General features: G+C 42.2%; 1 protein-coding gene across 4 annotated transcripts in view; it reads left to right on the forward strand.

Annotated features, from left to right (window-relative positions):
* LOC137352977 (protein Smaug homolog 1-like) overlaps positions 1 to 22,705 on the forward strand; it is an 89,907-nt gene that overhangs the window by 7,547 nt on the left and 59,655 nt on the right. The window lies entirely within an intron of this gene.

Genomic DNA, 22,705 nt, shown 5'->3' on the forward strand with positions numbered 1-22,705 from the left:
TTTACTGTCCAGAGTTCTGACAGCAACTCCATACACCTCAGTGCAGGATAGGTGGCTGTTCCTTTTTAATTTAAAATTCCAGTGCACTCTTCACAACTTCAAAAACTGCCTTGGTGTCAATTGGTTTAAACTCTTTATCAGAATATAGGGAAGGAGTGCTTTGGTCCCCTTTTTTTTTTTTGTAAACTTGCCTAATGTTCTGGATTGGAACAGTATCCCACAAATCAAATTGTCCTTGCCTTCCACCCCACCAGCATCCATATTTAATGGATAATCCTTTGCCATTTCCACCACCACCAGACACATCTTCCCTCCTTTCCCTGTCAGAATTCTGAGAGGACCATTTTCTCCATGACACCCTGGTCCACTCCTCAAACACTTGCAACATCCCCGTCCCTTCCCACTCTACCATTCCATGCAAGCACAGGAGATGCAATACCTGCCTTTTCATTTAATCTCTCCTTGCCATCCAACACCCCAAGTGCTCCTTCCAGGTGAAACAGCAATTTGTGTATACCTTCAATTTTGTGTGCTGTATTCACTGACCGTGTAGTGTGCCCTACATTGGGGGGACCAAACATAGAGTGACTGCTTTGTGGAACACCTCTGTTCGGTCCGCAAGCATGAGCTGAGCTTCCTGTTGCCTGTCATTTTAACTCTCCACTTTATTCTCATGTTGACCTCTCTGCCCTCTGCCTCCTGCAGTGCTCCAATGAAGCTCAAGGCACAGCACCTCGTGTTTCGATTAGGCATTTTAAAGCTCTCTGGACTCAACATTGATTTTAAACAATTTCAGACAGTAACCTCTGCCCTGCCCCTATTTTGTTTCCTTTTTCTTGGCTCTTTTTTTCTCTTGATTTTGCTTTTGAATGGCAGCTGTTCTTCATTCTGCCATTCACACCTCTAGACACATCTTTTATTTCTTTACTTGTCCCATTACCCCTCCCTTTGACCTTGCACTACCAACTCTTTTGCTATCTAATCTCTCCTGCCTTTGACTCTATCACAGATCTTCCCTTTTGATCTTTTCCCACTTTTACCTTCTTAAAAACCTATTATATTTTTAACTTTCCTCAGTTCTGATGAAAGGTTATCACCTGAAATGTTAACTGTTTCTCTCTTCCTGACCTGCTAAGTATTTCCAGCATTTTCTGTTTGATTTCCAGCATCTGCAGTATTTTGCTATTGTATCCCAGGAATCAGAATTGATCAGTTCTTATTTTTTGTGTTGCTTGGTTCTGTCTGATGCAACGAAGTTTAACATTTACCTTTAAATGTTGAACAGTTAGTGACACAAATTTGAGCCTGATGTCACCTGATGTGTGCACAACTAAATGTGCTCTTCAACAAGAGTACTTAACGTAGAATATTTAGCTTTGGTTATAAATAATTTTAATTGCCTTTCCGACATCGGTGTGAAGAGTGCACTGGAATTTTCAATTAAAAATGAACAGCCACCTATCCTGCACTGAGGTATATGGAGTTGCTGTCAGAACTCTGGACAGTAAATGAAACTTGTAGTATTCCTGTTTTCTTAGTTTATAAAAATGATTTTCAGATCTGCTTTTCAGGTTTCAAAAGTTCCAACTTTAGTGTTTGTCAGCTGTTTCTTCATTGTCATGGTTTTGATAAAATTCTAAAGGTTTGTTCAGTTAAATCTGACTGTACAGGACAATGTCCCCAAGTACAATATTCAGCCAGTCTGACCTCTGCATTTTCACTCTGAATGTCCGTGTGTTTTGCTCCATTGTCTTGTAAGACGTATGTAGATTCATTAGGAGGGGATGGCATGGGGGGGGGGGGGGGTTTGTGAATGAGATGATGGAATTGGTTAAATATACTAATTTGTCTACATATGTTTTGCCAATCTTGGCTAGTTTAAAATATTATTTTGCACTTAGCTTTTCTCCCAGATAGTGAAGCACAAAATTGCAGATTGAAACATTGCAGCATTCTAACATTCAACAGATTGCTCTCCAGTCCTTAAGAAAATATAACTGAAATGGGGGAATTATACAGAACAGTACTTTTTTAAAAAGTATAATTTTTACTCTGTATACGATGGTCAGAAGGCATTTGTAACCTCTTCTGGGAAATACTTTGAGATTAATGGGCACAGTATGAAGTTGTGATTGAAATGCACAGGTCAGCAGCTGAAAAGGGAACGATACTTGATGTTGGTTGGCTCAATTGGTAACACTGTAGCAAAAGGTTGTGGGTCTAAACTCTCCTTTTCCCCCACCCCACCCCCTTTCCTTCCTCCCCACTTCACTTAATCTAGGCTGGCTATTCAGTGCAATATTGTTTGAGATCACACCTTTCAATTGAAATGACGAACAGAAGTTCTTTCTCGCTCTCTTTTCGGGTGAAAGTAGAAGATCACATGACTGTTTGAAGAGAGGCCGGGTGTTTCTTGGTCAATCTTTGAGTAGACGTTACCAAAGTTTAAAAAAAAAAAAACTGGTCATTGAACTCTTTTGCTGTTTTCGGGACCTTGCTGTGTTCTAGTTACTGCCATACTTCACTACATAACAGTGACTGCACTTCAGAATTAATTATGAAATTCTTTGAGATACTAGGTGCTATATAAATACAAATTTTCTTTTGCTATTTAGGTGGGACTCCTCTGGAGTGACTTGGGTATTTTCAGTATTTGTCTTTTTTTAAATTTTGGCCATTACAAATTTTGAACTGTTGCAGAATGAAACTGCTTGTCATGTACAGGGTTATCATTCCACCGCCTGTTAATGCAAGCTGGTATTAACACCTACCTGCTGAAAACGTGCTGTGTTTCCACCCCCTCTTATTCCCTTCCAGGCATTGAACACTACTCCCAGCTATGATTTGGGTGGGGTTGTGATTTCATAGAGAGCACAGTTGGCTGGCAACTCTTAAGTTGCCAGTCACTGTTGCTTCTGCAAAAGATTGATTCTCAATCTTGCTTTTTGAAAAATATGTTTGTTAACTCTATCTGTTGCTGTTAGATGTATTAAGTTGTGTTCAGAGTGGAGGGAAATGAGCCATAATGCAGCTGTGGCTCAGTGGATAGTACTCTCGCCTCTGAGTCTCAAGGTTCCAGGTTCAAGTCCCACAAAAATCAAGGCTGACTCCAGTGTAGTGCTGTTGTGTTGGAGGTGCCATCTTTGGATGAGATGTTAAAACCAAAACCCCATTTGCTTGCTTGGGTGGAGGCAAAAGATCCCATGGCACTATTTCAAAGAAGAACAGGGAAGTTATCACTGTGTTCTGACCAGTATTTATCCCTTTGTCAATATCACATTGTTGTTGGTGGGAGCTTGCAGTTTGCAAATTGGCTGCTGCGTTTACCCACATTACAATAGTGACTACACTTCAAAAGTACTTAATTGGCTGTTTAAAAAAAAAAGTGCTTTGTGACGTCTGGTGGTCGTGAAAAGCGCTATATAAATGCAAGTCTTTTTTTACTGCTTTCCAGTGCTGTCTAAACTTTCAAGTTTTGTAACTAAAACTCATGCTATTGATGTGCATTGTTTGTTTTTTGCAATTGCAACCACTGGTAGGTGTTTAATATTAGCCCAAGATATTTGATTTGCTTTTTTCCCCCCCTCCACCACCAGAGTGAAATGTTTGTCTTTTAGTCCATGACTTCCATTGTCCCAACCACATAAGCTTTTTTTTTAATCCTAAGCATGGCCCTAATCAAAATGTAAACTTGCATTGCAAGTAGAATTTCAGTTAAGTCAGAGTTATACAGCATAGAAACAGGTCCTTCGGCCCATCGTGTCTGTGCCGGAAACCAAGGTGTGGTACCTTGCCTAGAACTCTAGTAGTACACCCAAGTAACCACATGTTTGTGTGTTTTTGCCTTCTCGAGCTTCCTTTAAAAAATACTTTTGACATTTGTCTTTCGCCTCATCCTCTTTTCCTGCTCAGTGTTAAACATTTCACTAAGTTCACTGATCAGAATGATGTTCAAGATGTTGCAGCACTCTGTATTCTGCCATATTTAAAGGTGATTATTGAGCAGCTGCTACTTGATGAAGTGATCCTATAATATGAAGAGGGTATAAGGTTGTATATTCAGAAATATTTCAAACTTCGTGCAACCTCACTTTCATTTATCCCTTTCCTATGGGAATATCTGTGGGAGGCAGAGTGAAGATGATTAGCCTGGAAATGGGATGTTCAGATTGAATTGCAAAATGTTAGGAAGCAAAACAGATTGTGTGTGGTTCATTGTGGTTTTCAATTTTTTAGTTCTTGCCTCACTTCCCTCCCAATTTTTCAACCAGCTCTAGGATTAAACACACAAAACTTTTGGGATTGCAGTGATACTGAGCAACTGCATAGTTCAGCTGCTGCAGTGCTGTCCACTGGTGAACTGCACCTATGGGCATACTGTTTGTGTTTTCATAGCGAGTAGCAGTTGGCTGGCAACTCTGAAGTTGTCAGCCACAAATTCCTCTGCAATAGATTGATTGTTTCTCGATCTTGCTTTTTAAAAAGTATCGTGTTAACTATCTGTTGCCGCTCTGATAGATGTATTAGTTGTGTCCAGATGATGTCTTCGGAGTGGAGGTAAATGAGCCATAATGCTCTTTGCTTCCATTACTTTTCAGTGCTGCCTAAATTTCCAAATTTTATAACTTGAACTCATGCTTTCAAATATAAATTCTATTTTTACTTTAGCGTAGCCGCCCCCTCAATTTTTCTCCACTCATTTCCTGAAGTTCAAATGGCCATTCTTGACATGTAATTCCTGTCAAGAGTCAAAATTAATGTGGAGATAAGAGAAAGCTAGAGAGTGCAGGGGAATGAAAGTTAATTAATACCGTCAGCTATAGTTCAGCGCAAAGCATTCTCCTCTTGTAGTCAGAAGGTTGTGGGTTCAGACCAACTCCAGAGATTTCAGCACAAAATCTAGGCTAACGCTCCAGTACAGTACTGAGTGCTGCACTGTTGCAGATACCATCTTTTGGATGAGAAGTTAAACTGAGGCTCAGCCTGTTCTCCACCCACCCGCCCCCCCCCCCCCCCCCCCCCCCCCACCCCACATGGATGTAAAAGATCCCTCAGCCCTATTTCAAGAGCACAGGAGTTCTCTCCAGTCTTGTGTTTATCCCTAAACCAGCATTGCTGCCAGATTTGCTGCATTACAGCAATGACTGCACTTCAAAAGTTTTTTGGCTGTAAAGCACTCTGGATGTTTTGAGGCCCTGAAAGTGCTATAGAAATGCAAGTTTCTTTTTTCTATTGAAAAATCAAAGCTGCATTAATTTCTCCACCCCACCCCCCACCCCCCCCCACCTCTACAGTGGAGGCACTGAAGCCCAATGTAACATCCTGTCCTCCCCCCTGCAATCTGGCAGAAACCAGAAGTTGAAACTTGGACTTTCTTGGTTTTGTACCATACCTTGCACTGCACTTTTATTTTTCTTGTGATGTGGGTGTCGCTGGCTAGGCCAGCATTTATTGCGCATCCATAAATTGCCCTTGAGAAGGTGTTGGTAAGCTGCCTTCCTGAACTGCTGCAGTTATGGGGTGTAGGTACACCCATGATGCTTTTAGGAAGGGAGATCCAGGATTTTGACACAGCGACAGTGAAGGAACAGCAATATAGTTCCAAGTTGGAATGGTATGTGACTAGGAGGGGAACTTGCAGGTGGTGTTCCCATGCATCTGCCCTTGTCCTTCCAGGTGGTAGAGGTCGCAGGTTTGGAAGGTGCTGTGGTGAGTTGCTGCAGTGTACCTCGTAGATGGGTCAGTGGTGGAGGGAGTGAATGTTGAAGCTGGTGGATGGGCTGCCGATCAAGCGGGCTGCTTTGTCCTGGATGGTGTCGAGCTCCTTGAGTGTTGTTGGAGCTGCACCCATCCAGGCACCCCTGATTTGTGCATTGTAGATGGTGGACAGGCTTTGGGAGTCAATTAACCCCACTGGAAGAACTGTCCTCTGTATAAAAATAAGATCTTTGCGCCTATTGGGGCAGAAATATACAATTAGAGTAAAAAGGACTTGTATATAGTTGGGTGTATTTTTGCTTTAACAGTCTGTCAGGAAATGATCAATGGTTATCCCTAGCAGTAGTCTGGCACAGAGAATATTCCTCCAGAGTGGGTCTGTTCTATGCATTGAATGTATACACCTACATTACATCACAATAGACATAACATGAAGGAAGTCAGATCTGCAGATCCATGCACATTTTCAGAACTGACTCACTCTCTTAATCTGACTGAGGGATTCTGGGAGAATCTGGCATTTTGATACTGCCTTAATATTTAAAAATCTTTTTGGAAAGCTTGATAATGTATTTGTAGGGTTCAGATATCTTCCAGTGTAAGAGCAAGGCTGGAGCTGTTTATCCTGAATTGAATGTTCTCTACCCTTTTTTTAAAAATTAAGTATACAGTAATAATTAGCTGGTACTGAATTACAAAATGACCACTTTGGTGCACTATTCAAATGAAAGCTACTGATCCCCAATGAATGAATGTAGCTGCTTGCTGATTGAACCCTGCATGTTATAGCTAAGCCTATTTAGAATATTGGTGCCAATAAGCTGTGGGGAGAATCACTTCAGCCAATACGTTCCATATATTCTTGAATTCATCTGAAATTTCTCCCAGCAGTGCCATTAAGTGACAGACTTGTAACCACTAGCACTTCACCATAGTATTATGTAGCTCAGGTTGCAATATATAAACTAACTGTACCCTACGTATATTGCAGTTAAATTGTATGTACAATTTCACCTTTAGCATCATGCCAAATGATAATCTTTACAGTAGCATAAGCTGTGCTAGAAATTCCATGTCCTCATGTTAAGTATGACAATTTCCCCTGGTAGGAAAGGGTTAATATTTAAAAGATCATGTGGCAAATTTAAAATGCAGATGCTATTTTATTTGAAATCATCGAGGTGTAACACTTTTTCAAAAAGTATTCATATGCAGATGTTTGTATTTCATACTTTATTTCATAACCTCCAGACATTCCAAAGCGCTTCACTGCCAGCAGAATTCTTTTGAAGGGCAATCACTTTTAATGTGGTCAGATGTAGCTGCAAATGTATGCACAGCAAGATCCCATAAACAGTAATGAGGTAAATCACCAGTTAATCTTTTTAGTGATGTTGGTTGAATGATAAATGTTGACCGAGACATTAAGAACTCCCCCGAACCGTTTCTAAGTATACTCTTAAAGTCTGCCTCTTCAGTCGGTGCCGATAATCTTTCAGAAAATTCGTAGACACAGCTGAGTTTTCCATACTGCATGAAGAAAAAGTAGGTAGGGACAGCAGAAACAAACTAAATGAACTAAAATAAAATAAACACAAAAAATAACTAAAAATAAAAAGGGGGGCCCGTCATGCTCTGAAACAGTTCTTTTTATGTTGTCTAGACTAAATGTAACTCTACACCTTATTTACACATTGTGAAATGTCTTTGTATGCTAATTATAAACTTTTAGGAAAATTGACATTGAGAAACTGAGCTGCAGTTTTGCCTTCTGTCAGTATTGGTTTTTAGTGAGATGGGAACATATAAACAGTAGTTGGCTATTCAGCCCCTCGAGCCTGCTCCACATTCAGTTAGATTCTGGTTGATCTGTACATCAACTCTACTTTTTGTTCACATCTGAGCTGCCCTTACCCAAATTGTAAAAAAATCTATCTGTATTGCTCTTCAAAATTTAAATTGATTCACTGTTGTCAACAGCTCCCCAAATGGTTGTTAAAGAAGATCCCAAGTTTGATCTGCAATCTAATGTCATTAGTTTTATTACCAGCATAGCAATGTTACTGGTGAGTGCCTTTGGGTTAGGAAGGAGAAAAATCATTTTGAGATCTCCTTCCCTCTTCCACCTACTCCCCAGTCACTCCTGCTGCAAAGTAAAGGTGGATATTAGGTGAAGGTGGGGCATTATACCCAGATAGTAACTGTGCTGTTATAGTCTTAGAACCTTTTAGTTCTTTTTCATTTGACTGCTGAAAACTAAGCCTTTTATGATGGAGATTACTTTTGTTCATAAAGCTAGATCTCCCAGTCCATAGATCTGAGCCACCTTAATAGGAGTTAAGCTGGTAGATTTCACAGTCCATTTGGCATGGTAAATGACCACAGTCATTTATGGCACAGGAGGAGGCCATTCGGCTCATCAGGTCCATGCCGTCTCTGCAGAGGTATTCAGTTAGTCCTACCCCACTCGATCCCCATAGTCCTGCAAATCTATTTCCTTCAAGTGACCATCCAATTTGCTTTTGAAGTCATGATCCTCTCCGCTTCCACCACCCTTGTGGGTAGTGAGTTCTGGGTCATTACCACTCAGTGTAAAAAACAAAGTTCTTCCTTATATTCCCCCTGCATCTCTTGTCCAAAACCTTCAATCTATTTCCCATAGTCCTTGTACCATTAGTTAATGGGAACAGTTTTTCATTGTCGAACTTATCTAAGCTTGTCATAATCTTGTACATTTCTGTTAAATTTGTTCTCTGGTTGTAAAAGCTGGGATTGTTCTCCTAACATTGTAACTAAAATCCCCCATCCCTGGAATCATTCTGGTAAATCTCCTCTGCACCCTTTCAAGGACCCTCACATCCTTCCTAAAGTACGTGACCAGAACTGGATGCAGTGCTCCAGTTGGGGCCTAACCAGAGTTTTATAAAGGTTCAGCATAACTTCCCTGTTTTTGTACTCAATGCCTCTATTTGAAGCCTAAGATCCAAAAGCTTTACTAACCACTCTATGTACTACCAACTTCAAAGATTGATGCACGTGCACCCCCAGGTCCTTGAGTTACTTGTGGAATTCCTACACAGAAGGTGAAGTGCCAGTCTGTCTCCATTTTCATTCTAATGCAGTTTGAAGTATACTACTGTGGGTTTGTACTTTGTGACCCATCATGGTAGGTGATGGAACCAGAATGCTGCTGCTCTTTTACAGGAGCTAATTTAATTTTTCATCTTGAGATACCAATTCTTGCTTGTCTGCAGTCCCCATAGACTAAAGCAGTGTATGCATTGAAAAGGTGCTTGTTTCATGTTCAACTCTGATCATTTCTTTTGTACCGTTCTGCTTGTCTTTCCTTGTAGGAATATATGTCTTTACTGGGCAGGGCTCTATTCTAAATCAAAACAAAGCCATGTATATCCCAAGGCCTTTTTTAAAAATGCAAATATCTTAACTAAATATACATAAGGACAAATCCAATTTAATCAAAAATACTTCTACAGATTAAAGGAATATAATTCTGTAGAGGGTAGAGACAAATATTGTGTGCAATTAGGTGCCGTACTGTATAAAATAGTTAATTCACTTGCTGAGCTGCTGGGGGAGCCTGTTGTGGTTTCTATTAATGAAGCTGTACAGAAATACTTTTTACAAGTAGTTTGAGCTAGTTGGAAGGATTTGCTGAATTTGACCTTGTAAATATGATGGTTAAACTTTCAGCTTCAGTTCTAGTGATACTGTCCTGTGCAGCCTCTCCAAACCAACTTCTCCTACAATGTCAGTACTTGGGCAGCCAGCACAAATCATGCAACCGCCCATAGGGAGAATAAAGTTCCAGAACCAGTAAACTTGGGTGTCAACGTCCTGCATCCTAGCAGTCAGTTGAAGAGCAGCATTGGAGTCTGTCTGCGAATTGGTTTTTAAAATAGGGCACTATTTTCCTGAGAACAAGTATGCGCCACTTTCTAAACTAAATGTCAGCATTTCTGCCACTTCTCGTGTATGACATTTATTAAACTTTGTGATTTTGTGGCTTGTGGTGACTGCCACTAAAATGTATATTTGTGATTATTTTTAGTCTGTCTAGAAACCTAAATACATTGCATCATAGTACTTCAAATGACATTTAAGGCTGTGCTTTGCACCATGCTATCTCTAGAATATGTTTAAAATTTGACTAAGTAAAATATAATTACATTTCACTCAAGCATGTGACTGTCATGTATATGTCAGAGTTCAGCCATTTTTAATCTTTGACCTTTGTGCATGCCATAGTTTTAAATAGTATTTTTACAGGTACCTGTTTCATTGTACAATCTTTTTTCTTTTAAATACATTTATTAAATGCCGTTTACAGTAAAAGTAAATTTTGGTAAACACTGATTTCCTTTCTACATGTATTTTTTTTCTTTTAATCCTCGAATGCTGTGGGATTGAGTTTTACATTCTCCCCACAATTACCTGATGCTCTGACTCCAAAATGTGATTGTGGATTTTTATTTTGGTTTTGGTTGGCGCTCCATACATCTTGAGCACAACGGAACGATTGGGAGGAGCAGTCTTGAGTTATCGTACAGTACAGCAAGAATATTGAAAGATATGGAACAATTATTCAGCACAGTCAGTGGATATGATTAGACAGAGTCTAATGTGGTTTTAAGAGAGGGAAATTGTGTTTGACAAATCCTAGTTTTTTTTTGAGGGTGTAATTAGTAGCATAGATAAAGGAAAGCAGTGGATGGGTATATTTGGATTTTCACAAGGCACTTGGTAAGATGCCACACCAGAGGTGGTTGCATAAGATTAGAGCTCATGGGATTGGGGTTAACATATTAGCATGGATTGAAGATTGGTTAAGATGAACAGAAACAGAATAAGAATAAATTTTTGGGATGGCAGGGTGAGACGATTAGGGTACTGCAGGGATCAGTGCTTGGGCCTTGATATTTGCAGTTTATATCAATGATTTAAATCAGGGGACTGAGTATAATGTATCACAATTTGCTGACAATACAAAGCTAGTTGGGAAGCTAGACTTAATGGTGCAGTTCTAAAAAGTGTGCGGGAACAGAGGAACCTGAAGGTGCAAGTTACACAGTTAATTGTGACTTAATTTAGTAAGGATTTAATAAGTATATATTTTAAATTAATTTATTAATTACTGCTAGAAATGTTAGAGGGGTAAAGTGCTTCACCTGTGAGATGTGAGAGGTCCGTGACGCTTCCAGCGTTCCGGACAACTACATCTGCAGGAAGTGTACCCAATTACAGCTCCTCACAGACGGCGTAGATTGGTTGGAGCAGCAATTGAACGCACTTAGGAGCATGCAGGTGGCGGAAAGCATCATAGACAGGAGTTTTAGAGACGTGGTTACACCCAAGGTGCAGGCAGATAGATGGGTGACCGCTAGAAGGGGCAGACAGTCAGTGCAGGAATCCCCTGTGGCTGTCACCTTCTCCAACAAGTATACAGTTTTGGATGCTGTTGGGGCGGGGGGATGGCCTATCAGGGGAAAACAGCAGCAGCCAGAGCAGTGGCACCACGGCTGGCTCTGTTCGGCAGGGAAGGACAAAGCGTAGAAGAGCAATAGTTATAGGGGACTGTATGGGCAGGGGCACAGATAGGTGCTTCTGTGGACATGAAAGAGACTCCAGGATGGTATGTTGCCTCCCTGGTGCCAGGGTCAAGGATGTCTCTGAATGGGCAGGGGGCATTCTGAAGATGGAGGGTGAACAGCCAGAGGTTGTGTTACACATTGGTACTGACGCCATAGGCAGGAAGAGTGACTAGGTCCTGCAGGGGGAGTTCAGTAAGTTAGGTAGCAAGTTTAAAAAAACAGGACCTCTAGGGTTGTAATCTCTGGCTAGAAGGCTAGGAACAGACAAAGCCCTTGAGGAATATAAAGAAAGTAGGAAGGAACTTAAGCAAGGAGTCAGGAGGGTTAAAAGGGTTCATGAAAAGTCATTGTCAAACAGGATTAATGAGAATCCCAAGGCTTTTTATACGTATATGAAGAGCAAGAGGGTAGCCAGGGAAAGGGTTGGCCCATTCAAGGACAGAGGAGAGAATCTATGCATGGAGCCAGAGGAAATGGGCGAGGTACTAAATGAGTACTTTGCATCAGTATTCACCCAAGAGAAGGACTTGGTGGATGATGAGTCTAGGGAAGGGAGTGTAGATAGTCTGGGTCATGTCGATTATCAAAAAGGAGAAGGTGCTGGGCGTCTTGTAAAACATTAAGGCCCCCAGGGCCTGATGGGATCTACCCAGAATACTAAGGGAGGAAATTGTTGGGGCGTTGACAGAAATCTTTGACAGGTGCATGTGCAATGATTTTGTTTTTGAAGGTGGCAACACCTATTGAAAGAGTGGTTAGCAAAGCATATGGGATCTTGGGCTTTATAAATAGAGACATCAAGTGCAAAAGCAGGGATGTTATGCTGAACCTTCATAAAGCTCTGGTTAGGCCCCAACTAGAGTATTGCATCCAGTTCTGGTCACGCTTTAGGAAGGATGTGAGGATCCTTGAGAGGGTGCCGAGAAGATTTACCAGAATGGTTCCAGGGATGGAGGATTTTAGTTACATGGTTAGGTTGTAAAAGCTGGGGATGTTCTCCTTAGAGCAAAGGGGAGATGTGATCGAGTTGTACAAGATCATGGCAGGCTTGGATAAGTTAGACAAAGAAAAAACTGTACCCATTAACTGCTGGTACAAGGACTAGGGGACACAGATTGAAGGTTTTGGGCAAGAGATAAGAAAGAACCTTTTTTATACAGCGAGTGATAATGACCTTGAACAAGGGTGGTAGAAGTGGAGACAATCAGCGACACCAAAAGGGAATTGAATGGGCACTTGAAGGAAATAAACTTGCAGGGATACGGGGATCAAGTGGCGATGTGGGATTGACTGGATTGCTCAGCGGAGAGCTTGTATGGATCTTGTGGGCTGAATGGTCTCCTTCTATGCTGTAAATGACTCTGACTCTAAGCTGTGAGGATGCGGAGAGGCTGGAAAGGGATATAGACCAGTGAAATGATTGGGCAAAAAGGTGGCAGATTAGGTATAATTTGTACTATTTCGGTTGGTCGAATGGAAAACCAGATTTTTTTGAAAAAGGTGAGACATTAGTAAATGTTGCTGCTCAGAGGGATTTGGGTATCTTTTTGTACACAAATCACAAAGTTGACATTTAGGTACAACAAGCAATTAGGGAGGCAAATATATTGGGCTTTATTGCAAGAGGTTTGGAGTATAAGAGTAGGAAATCTTGTTGCAATTTTATAGGGCTTTGTGACTGCACCTGGAGTACTGTGTATCATTTTAGTCTGTATATAAGAAAGGATATATTTTCCATAAAGGGGGTGCAATGAAGGTTGTTTAGATTGTTTCCAGGGCTATCCTGTGAGCAGAGATTGAATAGAATGGAGTTTTGAAGAATGAGAGGGGATCTCATTTTAAATGTACACAATTCTTGGGGCTTGGCAGGCTAAATGCTGAGAAGCTGTTTCCTCTGACTGAAGAGTCTAGAATTAGAGGTCACAGGTTGGATAAGAGTTTGATTCTTTAGGTTGAGATGAAGAGAAATTTATGCACTTGGAGGGTTTTGAATCTTTGGAATTCTCTATCCCAGAGGCTGTAGATAATGAGTACATTCAAGACTGAGATCAATAGGTTTTTGGTGGGACGCAGAGAATAGAGGGTTATGGGGATAAGGCAGGGAAAATGGAGCTGTTGTAGAAGTTCAGCCATTTATCAAATGGCGGAGCAGGCTCTGGCCTACTGCTCCTATTTATATTCTTAAAGGTGGTAAATGGAGTTGAGGTGCAGATAAGCCATGATCTAATTGAATGGTGGAGCAGACTGGAGGGGCTGAATGGTCTACTGCTGCTTCCTGTGATCCTACAAGATTATGCTAACTAACCTCTGTGTGGATGCACTGTTTTTGTCAAAGTTTAGATGTTTTAAACAAGGGGGAAATTTTTCATTTATTATCAGTAAATGAAGACAGAAGTATTTCTAAACTGAGTTTTTAAAGAAAATTCAGTGTTTATTTGTGCTCAACAGCTTTCTGCCAATTCCTTCATCTCTTCCAGAAACATGGACTTTTTTGTTTGGATTGGTCCCATGTGTGGAGGGTGTGTCCAGTACCTTATCCATTGCTTATGCATGAAACTTAACAGGCTGCTTGACTGGAAGCAAATGGAGGAGTTGAGTAATACTGCCCAGCAAGTTTGATCTTTGGTGAATGAGCTGATATCAGTCTTTCACAACCAGATTTTATTTTTTCTTGCTCCTGTCCTTGGGGTGCTGCCATTTGCTGGGGCTGTGGTTTGTATATGCCTTCTGATGCCTTGCCCAAGTGGCTGTTCTTGGTGTGTGCCAGATTTTAACTTTCATGTAGATTGAATGAATCAAATTGGCAAAGGTGGCTTTGAGGATGAGTATATTCGGGACAGTTTCTTGGAACAGTACATTCTGGAACTAACCAGGGAACAGGCTATTTTAGACCTGGTAATGTGTAATGAGACAGGATTGATTAATCTCTCAGTGAAGGATCTTCCAGGTAAGAGTGATCATAACATGATAGAATTTCACTTTCAGTTTGAGGGTGAGAAACTTGGGTCTGAAGCTAGTGTCTTTAAACTTAAATAAAAGCAATTACAAAGGTATGAAGACAGAGTTGACTACAGTGGACTAGGAAAATAGGTTAAAAGGTAAGCCGGTAGAGAAGCAATGGCAGACGTTTAAGGAGATATTTCATAACTCTGAACAAAGATAATATATATTTTAATATATATACGCCATTGAGGGAGAAGGATGCACCATTTGTGGCTAACTAAGGATGGTGTCAAATTGAAAGGAAAGGCATACAATGCTGCAAAGATTAGGGGCAGGCCAGAAGATTGGGAAATATTAGAAACCTGCAAAGGATGACTTAACGAGAAATTAGAATGTGACAGTAAGTTAGCAAGAAATATAAAAACAGACAGTAAGAACTTCTACAAGTATGTAAAAAAGAGAGTAACTGAAGTAAGCATTGGTCCCTTAGAAGATGAGAATGGGAATTAATGGGAAATGAGAAAATGGCAACCTTTTGAACAAGTATTTTCTATCCATAGTCTTGGTAGAAGACACAAAAAGCATCCCAAGAATAGCGCAAAATCAAGCAACACAAGGGGGAGGGGAACTTAAAACAATCACTATCAGTAGAGAAAACTAATGGGACTAAAGGCTGACAAGTCCCCTGGACCTGATGGCCTGCATCCGAGGGTCTTAAGAATTGGCTGCAAAGATGGTGGATACATTGACTGTAATCTTCCAAAATTCCCTAGATCCTTGAAGGTCCCAGTGGATTGGAAATTGCAAATCTAACACCTCGATTCAAGAAAGGAGGGAGACAGAAAGCAGGCTAACATCTGTCATTGGGAAAAAGCTGGAATCCATTAAAAGGAAGTAGTAGCAGGACATTTAGAAAATCCGATTCGAGCAGAGTCAACACGGTTTTACGAAAGGGACATCATGTTTGACAAAATTAGAGTTCTTTGAGGACGTAACAAGCAGGGTTGGATAAAGGGGAACCAGTAGATGTAGTGTATTTGGATTTCCAAAACGCTTTCGATAAGGTGACGCACAGAAGGTTACTATACACGATAAGAGGGGGTAATATATTGGTATGGATAGAGAATTGACTGACTAACAGGAAACAAGAGTCGGGATAAATGGGCCATTTCCAGGTTGTCAAACTATGACTTTAGAGTGCCACAAGGAATCAATGCTGGGCCTCAACTATTTATGATTTATATTAATGACTGATGAAGGGACCAAGTGTATTGTAGCCAAATTTGCTGACAATACAAAGATAAAGCAAGTTGTGAGGAGGAGACTGAGTCTGCAAAGAGATAGATAGGTTAAGTGAGTGGGCAAAAATTTGGGAGATGGAGTATAGTGTGGGAAAATGTGAGGTTGTCCACTTTGGGAAGAACAGAAAAGCAGGATATTTAAATGGAGAGAGAGACTGCAGAATGGTGCAGGACAGAGAGATCTGGGTATCCTTATACATAAAGTTGGCATACAGGTGCAGCAAGTAATTAGGAAGGCAGATGGAATGTTAGCATTTGCAAGAGGATTGGAGTATAAAAGTAGGAAAATCTTGCTGGAATTTTACAGGGCATTGGTGAGACCACACGGAGAGAACTGCGTACAGTTTTGATCTCGCTTAAGGAAGGATAGACTTTCATTGGAGGCAGTACAGAGAAGGTTCACTAGGTTGATTCTGGGATGAAGGGGTTGTCTTTTGTGGAAACAAGGAAATGGCAGAGACTTTGAACAAGCATTTTGTATCTGTCTTAATGGTCATTGAGTAATTTACAGCATAGAAGGATGGCATTCGGCCTATCGAGTCCAGGTTGGGCCAATGCTGTAGAGTTTATAAGAATGAGAGGTGATCTTATTGAAAGATATAAGATTCTGAGGGGGCTTGACAGGGTAGATGCTGAGAGGATGTTTCCCCTCAGGGAATCTAGAACTAGGGGGCACAGTTTTAAAATAAGGGGTCACCCTTTGAAGACTTAGAGGAGAAGGAATTTTCATCTGAGTGTCATTGATCTTTGGAGTTCTCTTCCCCAGAGAGTAGTGGAGGCTGGATCATTGAATATATTCAAGGCTGAGTTAGATTTTTGAGGGGAATTAAGAGTTATGGGTGGCCAGCAGAAAAGTGGAGTTAAAGCCACAATTAAATCAGCCATGATCATATTGAATGGCGAAGCAGGCTTGAGGGGCCAAATGGCTGCCTCCTGCTCCTATTATGTTGGAGGGGAAGGGTCATCGACCATTTTGGTTGTGTAGATAAAGCCAATTGTAGGGGCCCAGCTGCTACCCCCATCTGAGTTCAGTTAAGTCTCCCCAGGGGCTTAGAATTGTGACACTCTGGTTTGTGCAGCTTGCATTAGGTATGGTTTTATCTATTGGGCCCTGGGTGGGTGTTTCCCCATTGATAAGATCATGATTACTGATTTAATTGGTTTTACTTTACCGTGACAGCAAATAAATGCATTCTGTCTCATGATGCCATTTCATTTTATCACCTTGTTTTAATTTAAGCTGTTGAGCTGCTCTACAATAAAGCTGTTAAGGGTTTGAAACAATTCAGTCAATATGTGCAGATATGTGAATGTTCTGACCTTGACCATGCTGATGTGATTGAGGGGGTTGCTGGTGAGATTGGGTTTGATACTTGAATACAGAATTTCCTTTGAAGCTTACCCAGAACAATCTTTGGTCTTCTATCTTTTTTTTTGAAGTGAGATTTTCAAATTGAAACCTTATGGCACAGAATATCTAAATGCAATTGCAGATCAGGACTGTAGTTAAGCTTGGTATGATACAGCTATGCTACTTTTTGAATTTTAGCCCATGTATAAAAACAATTGCGACATAATTTGTAAGGAAAAAATTGATGTTAAATGACCTCATTCAAAAAATTGATTTTATGTTTGGGGAGTGACACACCGAGCCAGATTGGAAAGTCTGTACACTGGCTATACAAGAACACAAATAGGAGAAGGAGTAGACCATATGGCCCATAGAGACTGATCTACCACTCAGTACGATCATGGCTGATCTTGCACTTCAACTCCAGAATCCTGCTTGCTCGCCATATCCCTTGATTCCCTGAGACCAAAAATCTGTCTGACCCAGCCTTAAATATATTCAACGATGGAGCATCCACAGCCCTCTGAGGTAGAGAATTCCAAAGATTCACAACCCTTTAAGTGAAGTAATTTCTGCTCATCTTAGTCCTAAATGATTCGCCCCTTATCCTGAGACTGCCCCTGTGTTTTAGATTCCCTGACCAGCAGAAACAATCTCTGTCTGCCCTATCTAGCCCCTTCAGAATCTTGTATGTTTCAATGAGATTGCCCCTCATTCTTCTAAACTCCAGAGAGTATAGGCCCAATTTACTAAGCGCCTCCCCATAGGACAACCCCCTCATCCCTGTGACCAATTTAGTGAACCTTTGCTGTACCACCTCCAAGCAAGTATATCCTTTATATGTTTACAATAAGGCTGTTTTCCTTCTGACCCCTCCACTTTGTTTTTACGCCTTCTGGAAAGTACTGACTTTTGCTGAGGCACAGTTCTATTAAATGTCAGTTGCCCAAAGGTACTATTCCAAAATGGCCATTCTTCATTTTCAACCAGAACGGTTAAGTGTTGCTGGCTATCCAACAGTGGGGAGGTGGTGGTGTATCACAAAGAAGTCTCCTTCATCCTTGCCTAGTGTCCACGTAGGCCTACTTTAAGTCAGGGATTACTGGATAGTGATCAAGTGGAAGTATTGTATAACTTTTTTTCTTTGTCTCCTCACCCCAGGGCTGCTGAGGCCAGTTATACGTGCACACTGCCATTGCAATTTAAATCAGCTGATACAGCCCAGAGATTGAATCCAGAACTTTAACTGATCTGTGTGCCTCAGGATGGGAAAAATCAACTGGGGTTCCTGCTCCCAATTGCTATACAAATTTGGAGCTGCTGTTCAGGACAAGTTCTTCCTTGTTTGCTTTTTTTATAATCTGCCAATATGCAATATCGGCTATGAAGAATGCCTATTTGAGTGCCTTAACAATGGGGACTCCAAGCCTCTCGTGTTCTACATCAGGAAGAATTAGGAGAAAATTGGGCAGGGCATGATATCTGTGGGGGGGAAAATTGTGAATATAAACTAAACTGTGACGTGGAAGTGCCTTTAGTTCATCTGTTTATTTTTAAACTTAAATGTTGGGTGAGAGTTTGTAAGTAAGGGCTTGCTGCTTGTTTTAAAGGCAGATTGATTTGCAGTTCATCTCTCTACAGTTCACATCTTACCTGGCCAAGAGGGAACCAGCTAGAGACCTCCTTCAGACTTCCACTGGGGTATCAGGAAGTACTGCAGAGTGGCCTCGTTGATCAGTTTTGTGCTTTTCTTAAAAAAAAAATGTTTCCTGGCCTACTTATAAAAACATAATTGAGACTAGAAAATTCACTGCATGTGGAGTTACAGTGCCAGCATGTTGGGCACTTGTTGGTAAATCCTGTTAAGATTCCACTGCACCAGGTCACTGTTTTTTTTATTCATTCATCGGAAGTGGGCGTCACTGGCTGCCATCATTAATTGCCCTTGAGAAGGTGGTGGTGAGCTGCCTTCTTGAACCACTGCAGTCCATGTGAGGTAGGCACACCCACAGTGCTGTTAGAAAGGACGTTCCAGGATTTTGGCCCATTTGCAGTTACCTAATTTGTGCTTGTTTGCTAATATACCAAGACTATAGTCAGGAGTGGGCTTCGCCATCAGAAACTCTTTGCTCAGTATGATAGAGCCACCCTCAAAAGGCTTGGAATGCATACTGTCCATCCGTCTGTTCACCGCCTCTGGTCTAGTACACCTACTCAGCATCTATGCTCCAACTCTCTCCTCCCCACCTGAAGCTGAAGACCAGTTCTACGAGGAACTCCATAATATCATTAGTAGCATCCCGAACACCTGTTCCTGCTGGGGGACTTTAATGCCAGGGTTGGGGCTGACCATGACTCGTCGCCCTCCTGCCTTGGGCGCTATGGCACTGGTAGGATGAATGAGAATGGTATGAGACTGCTTGAGTTATGTACCTATCATAACCTCTGCATCACCAACTCATTCTTTCTCACTAAACCCTGCCACCAGGTTTCTTGGCACCCAAGATCACGCCATTGGCACCAGCTGGACCTCATTGTCACAAGGCGCACCTCTCCAAACAGCGTTCAAATCGCACGCAGCTTCCACAGTGCGGACTGCGACACCGACCACTCCCTGGTGTGCAGCAAGGTTAGCCTCAAACCAAAGAAGCTGCTTCACTCTAAGCAGAAGGGCCACCTGCGCATCAACACTAGCAGAATTTGTTACGCAAGTTTCTAAATTCACCTGAAAAAGCCCTTCAAAACACTCCCACAGGGGATGCAGAGACCAAGTGGGCCCACATCATAGACGCCATCTATGACTCAGCAACGACCACCTATGGCAAACGTGTGAAACGGAATGCAAACTGGTTTCAATCTCCCATTGAAGAGCTGGAACCTGTCATAGCCGCTAAGTGCATTGCACTGCTGAACTACAAGAAAGCCCCCAGCGAGTTAACATCCGTAACACTTTTAAAGCAGCCAGAAGCACTGCACAAAGAACAGCCAGGCGCTGTGCAAATGACTACTGGCAACACCTATGCAGTCATATTCAGCTGGCCTCTGTCACTGGAAATATCAGGAATGTATGATAGCATTAAGAGGGCTTTTGGGCCAACCATCATGAAGATCGCCCCCCTCAAATCTAATTCGGGACACAATCACTGACAAACGCAAGCAAATGGACTGCTGGGTGGAGCACTACCTAGAACTGTACTCCAGGGAAAATGTCGTCATTGAGACTGCCCTCAATGCAGCCCAGTCTCTGCCAGTCATGGATGAGCTGGATGAACAGCCAACAAAATCGGAACTCAGTGATGCCATTGATTCTCTAGCCAGTGGAAAATCCCCTGGAAAGGATGGCGTTACCCCTGAAATAATCAAGAGTGCCAAGCCTGCTATACTTTCAGCAGTGTACGAACTGCTTTGCCTGTTCTGGGACGAGCGAGCAGTACCACAGGACATGCACAGTGCCAATGTCATCACCCTCTATAAGAACAAGGGTGACTGCATCAACTACCGTGGACTCTCCCTGCTCAGCATAGTGGGAAACATCTTCGCTCGAGTTGCTTTAAACAGGCTCCAGAAGCTGGCTGAGCGTGTCTACCCTGAGGCACAGTGTGGCTTTCGAGCAGAGAGATCCACCATTGACATGCTGTTCTCCCTTCGACAGCTACAGGAAAAGTGCTGTCAACAACAGATGCCCCTCTACGTTGCTTTCATTGATCTCACCAAAGCCTTTGACCTTGTCAGCAGACATGGTCTCTTCAGACTACTGGAAAAGATTGGATGCCCACCAAAGCTACCAAGTATCATCACTTCATTCCATGACGATATGAAAGGCACAATTCAGCATAGCGGCGCCTCATCAGACCCCTTTCCTATCCCGAGTGGTGTGAAACAGGGCTGTGTTCTCACACCTACACTGTTTGGGATCATCATCTCTCTGCTGCGCTCTCATGCATTCAAGTCTTTAGAAGAAGGAATTTTCCTCCACACAAGATCAGGGGGCAGGTTGTTCAACCTTGCCCGTCTAAGAGCGAAGTCCAAAGTACGGAAAGTCCTCATCAGGGAACTCCTCTTTGCTGACGATGCTGCATTAACATCTCGCACTGAAGAGTGTCTGCAGAGACTCATCGACAGGTTTGCGGCTGCTTGCACCGAATTTGGCCTAACCATCAGCCTCAAGAAAACTAACATCATGGGACAGGATGTCACAAATGCTCCATCCATCAATATCTTCGACCACGTTCTGGAAGTGGTTCAAGAGTTCACCTACCTGGGCTCAACTATCACCAGTAACCTGTCTCTCAATGCAGAAATCAACAATCACATGGGAAAGGCTTCCACTGCTATGTCCAGACTGGCCAAGGGAGTGTGGGAAAATGGCACACTGACACAGAACATAAAAGTCCAAGTGTATCAAGCCCGTGTCCTCAGTACCTTGCTGTACGGCAGCGAGGCCTGGACAACGTACGTCAGCCAAGAGCCACGTCTCAGTTCATTACATCTTCGCTGCCTCTGGAGAATCCTTGACATCAGGTGGCAGGACCGTATCTCCAACACTGAAGTCCTCGGCGGCCAACATCCCCAGCATATGCACCCTACTAAGCCAGCGGCGCCGGAGATGTCTTGGCCATGTGAGCTGCATGGAAGATGGCAGGATCCCCAAGGACACATTGTACAGCGAGCTCGTCACTGGTATCAGACCCACCAGCCGTCCTTGTCTCAGCTTTAAAGACGTCTGCAAACGCGACATGAAGCCCTGTGATATTGATCACAAGTCGTGGAAGTCAGTTGCCAGCGATTGGCGGGGCTAAAGTGTGGCGAGTCGAAGAGACTTGGCAGTTGGCAGGAAAAAAGACAGAAGCGCAAGGAGAGAGCCAACTGTGTAATAGCCCTGTCAACCAATTTTATCTGCAGCACCTGTGGAAGAGTCTGCCACTCTAGAATTGGCCTTTATAGCCATTCCAGGCGCTTACCCATTGTCTCTCGAGACAAGGAGGCCAAAGATGGAGATGGTCAGCAATGGAGTGCATCAAATTGCATTAATTTGGCATGAAACTGGGTTGATTGAGGTGCTACATTGTAGAAGATAATTAAAACAGTGACCATATTTTCTTTTTCCCCTTATGTTTGTAGAGATCTTGTTGGCCTCCATTCTTGTGTGTTGTCTATTGTCCCATTTTCTCCTTCATTCTTACACATGCATGTCCAGGTGCTGGAGCAGCAATGTACCGAGCAGCTAGCTGGTTGGTACATTACGAAGTATGACAGTATTGAAAATGCTGGTCCCTTTTAATTGAACAGGACTCAATTTGATGTTCATAGAGAGCAGGTGATGCTCATTATAGTTTTGCATTTAAGGGCTGGGTTTTTGTCCAGTGGGGGAGTTGCCTCTGGACAGTTAGTCCAGAAGGGAAGAGTGGGAACTGACATTTGGAATGAACTATGAATTGACTATAAAATAGTTGTGGATCAGAGACAGTCATTGGCTTCCTCATTTTGGTGAATGGACATCTGTCTATTTAACAAAGTACAGTATCTGGAGAGGGAGGACAGTCTGGCACAGTTGGAAATTCCCTGGGAAGGATGCGATACTGATTTGGGAGGTGACTGTTCAGTATGGCACATAATAGGAAACTGCTAGATAAGGGAGATACAGAAAGGCCAAAGACCTCATAACTGGAGGAAAACAAAAGTGAATCTCTCAATTTATAGTCCAATCATTTGCATCGCTATTCTACATTACCATATTGTAAATTAAAATACTGATGGTTACAGATCTGATATGGGAAGTAGTG

Source organism: Heterodontus francisci, chromosome 40, assembly GCF_036365525.1.
Source record: "Heterodontus francisci isolate sHetFra1 chromosome 40, sHetFra1.hap1, whole genome shotgun sequence".
NCBI classification, from domain to species: domain Eukaryota; kingdom Metazoa; phylum Chordata; class Chondrichthyes; order Heterodontiformes; family Heterodontidae; genus Heterodontus; species Heterodontus francisci.